This window comes from Triticum aestivum, chromosome 2B (assembly GCF_018294505.1).
Source record: "Triticum aestivum cultivar Chinese Spring chromosome 2B, IWGSC CS RefSeq v2.1, whole genome shotgun sequence".
NCBI classification, from domain to species: domain Eukaryota; kingdom Viridiplantae; phylum Streptophyta; class Magnoliopsida; order Poales; family Poaceae; genus Triticum; species Triticum aestivum.
Genome location: NC_057798.1, coordinates 29884060 through 29895274, shown reverse-complemented (window position 1 = coordinate 29895274; position 11215 = coordinate 29884060). Strand labels below are relative to the sequence as shown.

General features: G+C 42.9%; 1 pseudogene; it reads right to left on the bottom strand.

Moving 5' to 3' along the window:
- Nucleotides 1-304: 304 nt before the first annotated feature.
- Nucleotides 305-5534, bottom strand: LOC123038836 (putative disease resistance protein RGA3; annotated as a pseudogene).
- Between the last annotated feature and the right edge of the window lie 5681 nt (nt 5535-11215).

Genomic DNA, 11215 nt, shown 5'->3' with positions numbered 1-11215 from the left:
CACACGTGACTTGGCCGTTTATTTGCTAACTGAAAGAAAACTAAGCTAGCTACTGAACCGGGCTAGGAAATACAGGTTCAACACACAGCATAAAATGTACGCTCAAGAGCTCAGATTAAAAGATCAAATTGTACAGGAATGCGAAAAGTAAGTTGTCTGAAATCAAATCATCATGTTTTGCTGCCTGAAAGAGTCTGCAGGCCAACATATGTTGCAAGAATAGCTGGTAATCAAATGGCATTCCATTTTGCACTGAAATTTGTTCTTCATCGCAAGCACAATTCCTCGCCGCCGTGGCGTCTTCCTACGCCGCCTCCACCTCGTCGCCCGATGTCTCATCCTCTACAATCTCTTGCCTGCTAGTACTAGCAGGCTCCCTGCAAAATGTACAAGGTCAACTCGCACAATTAAAATGGGTTCAGATCAGTGATGGGTACTGCATTTTTGCACACAAACTACTTTGAGCAGGGACACACGAACCAACATAAAAAATGTAAAATAACAGTAAAACAACGAGCAATATGATGGTACATACTCATAATTTTTGTTGGGGATGTGCACCAGCACTTTCTTGTTCTCCTCAAGCTGACACCACTTCTCCAATTCTGGACAGTCAAAAATACACAGATCCTTGAGGCTAGTGAGTTTCTGCATTGTATCCGGCAACGAGTTGAGCTGCTTGCACCGGACGATCTTGAGTTCCTGGAGAGAGGTGAGGTTACCAAAGTACTCTGGGAGACATTTGCCGGTGTAACCATTAACCTCAAGGCACTGCAGATTAGGTGGTGGCACTAATTCCTCCAACAAAGCACTGTCCTCCACTCGTCCGGGAGAGTCCAAAGTCCAAGAAAGCTTCAACTTTTGAAGTTTCTGTTTCTCCATCAGTTTGACTCTCTGTGCTTCCTCTCTGGACTTGACCTTTTCTAGGCAGCTTATCTGGAGCTCCTGGCAATTAACCTCCTCGAGCTGAAGAATATTGCTGCTGCTATACACATCATCATCATTGACAATGCGAACCGCAAGGTGGCAACTCTCTAGTCCTCGGCACTTCCTCAGATTTATAAACTTGAGAGACTTCATTTCAGCAACCTTCTTAAGTCTGATGCAGCCTGAGATGTTCAGTGTGTGCAGCTGGTTGAGGTCACCTAGACTTGCAGGCAGAGCAAAAATAAATGTGTTATGAGACAGATCCAGATGCTCTAGGCCGGAAAGACCGTCAACACACTCTCCAAGGTATTTGAGACTGTCCTCTTGTGACTGGTGGTAGTAACAGATAGGATTCAGGCACATAGACAAGTATAGATACCGGAGTTTGGTGAGCTTGCATAAACCATCCTTTAGCTCTTGGAGATGAGACCGGAGTTGAGCAAGATGACAACAAGGGTTTGACAAGTTCAAATGCTCCAGAGTGGTGAGGCCACCAAGGCCTTTTCCGATCCCTTCAAAGCAAGACCAGAATGATTAAATCCAGATGGACCAGTTTGCCGAGCTTTTCAAGCTGTTCGGGAAGCCCGGCCAGTCCATGGCAGCGTGACAGATTGACATGGGACAAGTTTATGAGATCTCCAAAAGATTCAGGAAGTGTTGCAAGCCCAGAGCAGCCTGACAAGTTGACATGCACTAAACGGATTAACTTCCCAAACGACTTTGGTAGGTTTAGTAGCCCGGAGCAGCCTGATAAGTCAATGTGGATTAGATTTATTAGATCCCCCAATGACTCAGGCAGAGTTACTAGTCCAGAGAATTCTGATATCTTAAGATACCCCAGATGCTTCAGTTGCCAGATGGAGTCCGGTAGCTTCAGCACGGAGCTCTCCGTTAGTTCCAGGACACGTAGCCGCTTATTACATGAAAATAGGTTGCCCTCAAACTCCACTTTTCTACAACCGACACAGTGCATCGCCCTTAGATGGCTACCGTACCTTTCATTAGGTTTCCCATGACAGTATGTGAAAGTATTTAGAAACTCTTTCGCGAGGTCATGCACCAGACTGTGCATAGTGAACAATATTGCACCCTTATCCTCTTTTCCACTAGCCTGCAATAAATTGAAGGCATACACACATAGTTATTAGATGCATTACGAAGTATTTATCTTGAGAATGTAACTGCTATTGTGCAACTTAGACAGATCAAACATAGATCTATGCCTACTAATAAAGCAAGGTGCATTTCTTCAATTTTTTCATCTGTTCACAGTCGAAATTTATTGTTCTATCCGAGGTGGTACTAAATATTTGTGCGTCCGCCTGTTTTTTATTTTAGCAATCCAGATTTTTCGTATTTGGGCCGCACACGCTGTGGCCCAGCATAGCCAGCCTACTTATTTGCCTGCAAGACGTTTTGGATCATTGTTTTAGTGATCTAAAACATCTTATATTTGTTTACAGAGGAAGTATATCAGAAGAACCGTAGACACGAGACTGGTCACTGGATTAAACTATATTTGTTTCTAACATAGATATGTTTTAACATTAATTAAAAAGGAGGACGCTAGGCGTCCATCGATCGATGGGAAGCCCCGATCAATCAACACCCTAGCCGTCAAATGTGGTCGCACCTTGATGTTAGATCAGGGTGTCACAAAAATCAGCTCTGCTCAGGGTGCTGCCAATGCATGGGTGCTTAGATGAGGTGCTAAGCACATTAAATAGTTTAGCATCTATACTCCCCAATGCATAGGTGCTTAGCTTATGGTTGCTAAGATTGCTTCATTTAATGATTTAGCAACTAAAGCTCTTCATGTATTGATGGGTTTTCTTCCTTTAAATGTTCTGCCTAGGTTCACGCGTTTAGCATTGTTTCTTTCTAGAGTCACCACACTCATCTCTCTTCTCTTAAATAACTTGCCACATCAGATTTTTTGCCTACGTGGAAGGCTTAGCACCTGTACAAGGTGGAGCATTGGGAGGGGCCTTACACATGGAGTTTCTACATTTGAAAATGCAACCTCGTGAATAGTAAAACCAAACAAAAAACAACATAACTAAAAAAACTCTTATTTCTTTGGCAACACACATTGTTAAATTCTATACATGCGTGCAATTTTTCTTGAAGAAAAAAACATTCCTACTGGTCTAGGCGAAAACAACAAATTCTTGGAGTTCTTTCGTTTCACCATATCATGGGGACCCTCGTGCTGATACCTGCTACCATATCCATATAGTAGTAATTAATCCATCCAGTAGGAACAAGTATGATACAATTCACTCAATTTTTACTTCAGTTTTGTGTCTCTAAAATTCGATAAATTACATATAAGAGAGTAGTAGACAAATTACTCACGTGGTTCAGCTCTGCAGTTTGAAGGAATGACAAGTCCTGAAGCCTGGAAATATGCTCCTCAGCTATCTGTGTGGCAGACAATATTTCGGATGGCTCAATGTGGAGAGAAATCCAGTGATGAACCAGGTCATCTTTGACTATATTGTGCCCGTTTGGGAAGATTTCACAATAATAAGCAAAGCATAGCCTCAATTCTGGTGGCATACTCATGTAGCATAGCTCGAAACTTGAAAGGGCTGATGGTACACCCAGGGACCAGATATTCATTTCCATGGTTCTTTTCCATTTCATGGCATGTCGGGAAGAGTCTAGCATGCTTGCATATTCTCGAGCTATTGATGGTACACCCCAGCACTTGCTTGAGATCTTCCGTCCAATCTTCTCCAACTCTTCTTCTCCTGCTTCAAAGCGGATTGATTTCTTGATTATTTCCCAGCATGTTTCATCACTTAGCGGATTTAGCCTGTATGGCTCAACGGTACAGATCTTTCTGGTGATGGCTTGGTTGCATGTGGTAACTATCACGTGCATCTTGCTGCCCACCAAGAAGGTTAACATGGACTTCAAAAGTTGCAATTGAATGGGGTCCTCCTCCCACATGTCATCCAAAACAAGGAGCACCTTCTTACCATCAAGTAGCATGTGAAGGCACTTCATTATACTCTCCATCCCCTCCACGTCTGAAGAAGAATGGTTGATCCCTTCTCGTCCCCTTGTGGACAGGTGACAAATAATGGAGTTGCCTATTGTATGGAGATCGGACTGGGGAGACACATGAACCCATACCCGGAAGTCATAGCCTTGGAGGGAGTGGGTATCGTTAAAAACCATTTGTGCCAAGGTTGTCTTGCCGATGCCTCCAAGCCCAAAGATGGGAAGAATAATGGTGATGTGCTCCTGCGTGATGTTGGGCTCAGTAGATAGCAGGGTGGCTATTATCCTCTCTTTATCTGATCCTCTTCCTATAACCATTGCTTCCTCAAAAACTGGTCCAGTTTTTCGTTGCTCGGTAATTTCCTGCAACATTATGATTTTGTTTGGCAGATATTTTGATAACTCAAAAGACTCCTCCGCTGCTGAGATCACTAGTTTTTTCGTCTCCTGCACCTGGACGGCCATGGCATTTTTCATGATGGCAAGGCGGGGCAGCATCCTTCTTGTCATCTGCAAATATGGACGGACCATTATCTATCTTGCTTAGAGAAAACATCAAACTGTCTTCAAATCAATCGAAATATTACAAGTTTTAACAGCATGCACCACAGCTAGCTAAAACATCAATCAATAGTTTATACTCTAACCAATTAATCTCACGCCGGTGAATCAAGGTAGCAAGTAATGGATAGTAGTAGGAGTAGTATATTTGCTTCGCCTTTTTGGTGGAGCGGTGCTTCATCCTTCACATTGATGACGGCGGATCTCGGCGGCGTGGTGCGGTGGAGACTCGGCGCCCGATGCGCGGTGATGGACTCGCGCAGGTGGAGGTAGTTGTCTGGCGTCAAGGTGGCGTCGATGACGGAGTGACCTCACAAGGTAGAAGCCTCAATATCTGCTCTGAAGACGGACATGTGGAAGATGGCGGCGACGACACATGTGAGTGCGTCAGACCAGTTTATGCCCCAGACCCAGTATGTGGCTCGGATGGGGCTTCTGGCTTTGGATGATAGGATTAGGTGAGTAGTCTGGGTATGTGGCCCAGGTAGCACCCCTGCATCATTTGGATAGGAGTAGTGGCATATGTTGTCAAGATAGCGGATTCAGGCATATTGTTGTAATACTTTGTAAGGTCCTCGAGAATAATCAATAAAGTGGCCGTATGCATCTCCCAGATGCAGAGGCCGGGGGTCATCCTCCTTTTCTAAAAAAAAAGTATATTTGCTTCGCCGGAATAAGTAAGGAAAAAAAAACGGCCAGTTGGTTGCTGGACAATACCGTTGTAGCTGCAGCCAGTGATCTCGCGTCCTGCAGCTCGTCTACAGTGTCTATGATCATGTAGGCGGCGGTCAAGACAAACTTCAGCCTGTGCCACATCGATCTCTCCCTGAACTGAGTCATCTCGGCATCCTCCAGAAATAACTGGATGTGCTCCAGCTCCTCCAACATATCACCCAGGTCAGCGGTAAAGTTCAAACGCACCACAGCTTCATCTCCTATGGCAGATCTGAGCTTCGCGCATGCCCTCTCGATGATGGCTTGGGGCACGGCTGCTCCTGTGCTCCAAACAACTTCCCTCCGGAACATGATGCCCATTGCTGCTCCTTTGCTCCTACAACTAACGCTCTTTTGCTTGTGTTGAGCGATGGGATGGGGATGGAGAGGTAGACAGGATGCGCACGTTAGTGTATTCTTTAATGCCTTTAGCCAGCGGAGGAAGAAGCAACCAGCTGCTGGAGCTGTCGATCGGGAGAAAGAAATTATATTTTTTGTCAGATAACAATTTGCTATTGTGCTCGAGAAAAGCAAAAAAAAAAAAAGCTTCGCCAAAGAATTGGCGCGCTGCTCACTTTGTCAGGGTGGGTTGCTCACTTTGTCAAGAGACATCTGTTGCTCACTTTAATTCCCCTACCCCGACTCCTCTCTCAAAGACCAATAAAGCTCGAGTATTTCTTTGCTTTCCCCTCTCGCACACAGCCCCATAAAGTTGTAATTAAAGGAACTGAGTGGTGCACAAGAAGCCGCTTGTGTGGCACCGCCAAGTGAATGATGGCAACAACATGCCAGAGCAACTAATTAACGAGCGCTCCTTCGGGAGTCTAGCAACAATCAGCGTCACTTGGCGCACTCTCAGCCATTCGCCACGTGTCGCGTTCGGGCGTTCCCTTCGGATTTTTTTTTCACACGTGTTTTTGGCTTTTTAAACGGGTTTTTTGTTTTCTTTTACGTTTTGATTTTTTACCGGACTTTCCTAACTTTTCGACCAAAATAAAATTTCCGAAAAAATTTTTTTGCGCAAAATAATGCATTTTCTTTTCTTTTTCTTTCACCGGGACTAAAGATGCCCCTATATAAAACCTTCATCCAGCCCGAGCCCATTCTCTTGTTCTCTCCTTTCATTCCTCTCCTCTGTTCTTCCCCTTTGCTCGATCTCATCCTCCATTTTTGCCAAAAATTTGTCAAGATTTGAAGGCACCCCATCCACCCAAGTGTTCACAAAGGTTAGCAACTTTGTCCTTTCATCTCTCATTGCTAGATTAGCTCGTGCAATGCTCTATAAGTATATATTTGGATAAATGTAAGAAGAATGTGTACTTAGAACATCGTCGATTTATTACAATCAAGCATCTCTTAAGAAAGAAAGGTAAGCATTTCAAAGGTGAGGCAGATCACTGGAAGAAGCCTCACCGCCATACTGGTCGTCATATACTTGATATGGTCAAGGATTTAAAAGTAATCTTTAGAAAGGGTCCTGGCGGACAATCTGTTTTGAATGACGCTGACGAACATGCACCCATGTGGAAGAATAAATCTACATTTTGGGACCTACCCTATTGAAAAGAACTAGAGGTCCGCTCTGCAATCGACGTGATGCACGTGACAAAGAATCTTTGCGTGAACCTACTAGGATTCTTGGGCGTTTATGGGAAAACAAAAGATACACCGGAGCCACGGGAGGACCAGCAACATATGCACGAAAAAGATGGCATGTATCCAAAGCAGTATCAGGGTCATGCGAGCTACACTCTTACCAAAGAAGAGAAGGAAATCTTCTTTGAATGCCTGCAAAGTATGAAGGTCCCGTCTGCCTTCTCATCGAATATAAAGGAAATAATAAATATGGCAGAGAAAAAGTTCCAGTACCTAAAGTCTCATGATTGTCACGTGATTATGACGCAATTGCTTTCGGTTGCATTGAGGGCCCTTCTACCGAAAAACGTTTGACTAGCCATTGTGAAACTATGTGCATTCCTCAATGCAATCTCTCAGAAGGTAATCGATCCACAAATCCTACCAAGGTTACATAATGATTTGGTGCAATGTCTTGTGAGTTTCGAGTTGGTGTTCCGGCCATCCTTCTTCAATATCATGATGCACATCCTAGTTCAACTAGTCGACGAGATTGCCATTATGGGTCCTGTATTTCTACACAATATGTTCACCTTTGGGAGGTTCATGGGAGTCTTAAAAAATATGTTCATAATCGTGCTAGGCCAGAAGGAAGCATCTCCAAGGGCCATGAAACAGAGGAGGTCATTGAGTTTTGTGTTGACTTTATTCCTGACCTTAAGCCGATTGGTATTCCTGAATCGCGGCATGAGGGCAGACTGGATGGAAAAGGCACGCTAGGAAAGGACCAAGTAATATGTATGCACGGGCATTCTTGGGCGCAGGCACACTACACAGCTCTACAAAATTCCGCCTTGGTGGCTCCGTATATCGAGGAACACAAGAATATTCTACACTCCAAACACCCGGAGCAGTCTGATGACTGGATTACACGTGAACACACGGGGACTTTCGGTGGTTGGTTGCAGACACGTCTCATGCATGAAGTCGCTGTTGTAGATGAGCTATACTTGATGGCCAAGTTATCATCTTCGACTATATTGACTTTCAAAGGGTACGAGATAAATGGGAATACATTTTACATGATCACCCAAGATAAAAAGAGCACTAACCAAAACAGTGTCCGCTTTTATGCAGCAAACACCAATAGGCCAAAGGACAAATATTATGGTTACATAGAGGAGATATGGAAACTTGACTATGGACGTGAATTGAAGGTCCCTTTCCTTCGGTGCAAATGGGTCAATCGGACAGGAGGCGGGGTGAAGGAAGACCTGCGGTATGGAATGACAATAGTGGATCTCAACATTATTGGGTATGTAGACGAACCATTCGTCCCAGCCAATGATATGACGCAGGTTTTTTATGTGAAGGACATGTCTACCAAGCCGAGAAAAAGAAAATATAAGAAAGCGAATACGTCATACGATGAGCCAAAGCGCCACATAATTCTCTCAGGGAAAAGAAACATCGTGAGAGTGGAGGACAAGACAGACATGTCAGAAGATTATGAATTCATGAAATTGCTCCCTTCATAGTGAACACTGACCCAAGCATCATGTTCAATGATGAAGATTGTCCATGGTTACGGCGCAAAGGAACACACACGAAGAAACAGTTTAATACCCCAAGATCTCACTCTAGGATGTGACCGGCTTCGCCGTCATCACTTTCTTCTCTAGTGAGTTTCCGAACTTATCTAGAAAGCCCCACTTTGGACAAACCGGAGGGATTAGGGTATCTATGTGTTTGGGCATTTGAAACGCCAAGAAATATTATGTCCAAACAAAATATTTCATGCATTATGTAGGACTTTATTTGCTATTTTTTGAGCTAAATGACCCTAAAATTGAAAAGCACTACAAATAAACTCTGAAAAGGTTGAAAGTTGGCATTGGTATCATCATTTAACCTACATAGCATGTGCTTAATAGTTGAGAGGGTTACGGAAAAAAATGGACGCACTTCGTGTTTAAAATTGACAATCTCTTTCGAAGTATCACGGTTTCGGACGAAAACTCATCTGTTACAAAGGCAATTTATTTTTAAACTTATTTCAACTCCATACTTTTTTTGCGTTCAACATGCACCATTCAAAGCCACATCATCAATTTTCAACCCTTTCCGACTGCATTTGCTATTTTTCATGCATTTAATGATTTTTTTAGTTAATGACCTTGAAATTGAAAAGCAGTACAAATGAACTCTAAAAAGGTTGAAAGTTGGCATGGTACATCATTTCACTCACATAGCATGTGCTAAAAAGTTGAGAGGGTTACGACAAAAACTTGATGCACTTCGTGTATATAATGGACAATCTCTTTCGAAGTATCACGGTTTGGGACGAAAACTCATCTGTTACAAAGGCATTTCATTTTTTTAAACTTATTTCAACTCCAGACTTTTTGTGCATTCAACATGCACTATGCAAAACTACACCATCAATTTTCAACCCTTTCTAACTTCATTCGCTACTTTTCATGCATTTAATGGATTTTTTGAGCTATAAAACTGAAAGAGCTAAACAGAATATGTTTTTGATTAAAACACCCATTTGAAATAACCTAAAAATTACCAAATTGAATATAATGATAAAACACACTAATATTAAACAATACAAAAAATAATCACTCAAAAACTATTTTTAAAGTAAAGTTATTAGAAACTAGTGATTCACACAAACTTCAAAGAATTCAAATTTAAACTATTCAAATTTGAATCCTACCGACACTAACAGAAAGTTTATAACTTTTGTGGCCTAAAGCAAAAAGATTCACTCAAAAACTCTAAATATTTGGCTGTAATTAGAAACCAAAGAAAATAAATAAAGCAAAAAACAAAAAAAAACTAGAAAGTAAATAAATTAAAAAAATGCCCGCCTACTGGGCCACCACGGCCTGCATATGACTAGAAACCCAACTACTAGTTGGGTCAGGATGCAGGCCCCAGAAGCAAGTAGGCCCCACAAGGTAGTGACATGTTTTTTTTGACACCTGAAATAGTAGGAGAGGCTCCTACTGTAAATTTAATAAAATAATGTAGAGTATGTTACATGAGGTCATTTATACAGTCATCCCCTTTGGGAATGAGGAGGGGGGGATTGGTAGACTTTTTTACAGGGAGTTAAGGAGGGATGAGAGAAAGGGTTTATGTTTATCTCCTACTCTATAAGTTAGTAGGAAAAGGTCTTCTTTTAGTCTAGCAAGCCAGGAGGCTTGAGATGGGAGCACTCCTCTGAAGTGTTTATTATTGCGTTCCTTCCAGATGCTCCAAGCAGCAAGCATAAAGATTTCCATGAACAGTGGTCGATTCCAAGAGTTTTTAGCTTGCTCCACCCAATCTAGACGTGTAGGCGCTGCTTGCCTCATGATCTGAAGTTTGTCCCAGCATTGAAGGCTAAAGGTGCATTCCAAGAAGAGGTGTTCCACAGTCTCAATGTTGCAGTTTGTGCAAAGGAGGCATCCAAAGTCATTGCCAATGTTGTAATGTCTCCTCTTAAGCATGTCTCGGGTATTGAGTCTATCCGAGAGTAGCAGCCAGCCAAAAACTTTGATCTTCATTGTAGCTTTAGATTTCCAGATCCATCTGTATGCCTGGTGCGCATGGATATCTTTGAAGTAAAAGGTGTAGAACTTGTTGGCTGAATAGTAGTTGGTCCCCCAGACACATGTCCATTCATCATTAACCAGGGGGTTTAGTAGTTCCACATGTCTGGTTTTTTGCTGTAGATCTCGTGTCTCCTCAAGAGCTTGAGTGGAGAGCGGCAGAGGAAACGATTCACTAAGGGACGTGCTGCACAAGAAATCTCTCACAGAAATATCCTCCTGTAGAGCGAAGGAGAAGGCTCTGGGGTGGGTCTCAGCCAAAGCGTCTCCAATCCAGACGTCCTTCCAGAAAAGAGCCGAAGATCCATTGCGAATAGACACATTGGTGATTCCTCTATATTTCGGCATAAGCTTGGAAACGTCACGCCACCAGAAAGAGCAGCATGGATCAGTAGCATGTGGGATTTTGGTGGTGTAATAAGTGTTCCAAATTAACTCCACCCAGGGTAGGTCCCAATGATTGTAAAATTTGTGGAGGAATTTGAGAAGTAGTGCATCACTTTGCACTTTAAGATTGATAATTCCAAGCCCTCCACACTGTTTAGGTTTGCATATCATGTCCCACGAGGCCAAAGATTTGCACTTATCACCTTGGTCAGTTTTCTTTGTCCATAGGCATTTCCTTCTGATTTTGTCTATAAGCTCGATAATGCCAGCCGGGAGTTTGAGGGTACATAGAGCGAAGATTATTAAAGATGTTATTACTGAGTTCAGCAATGTGAGTTTCCCTCCGTAAGAAATCATATTGAGGGTGGCAGACAATCTTCTTTCCACACGACAAACAAGGGGCATGAGATCCATAATGGTCGGTTTAGTAGTGC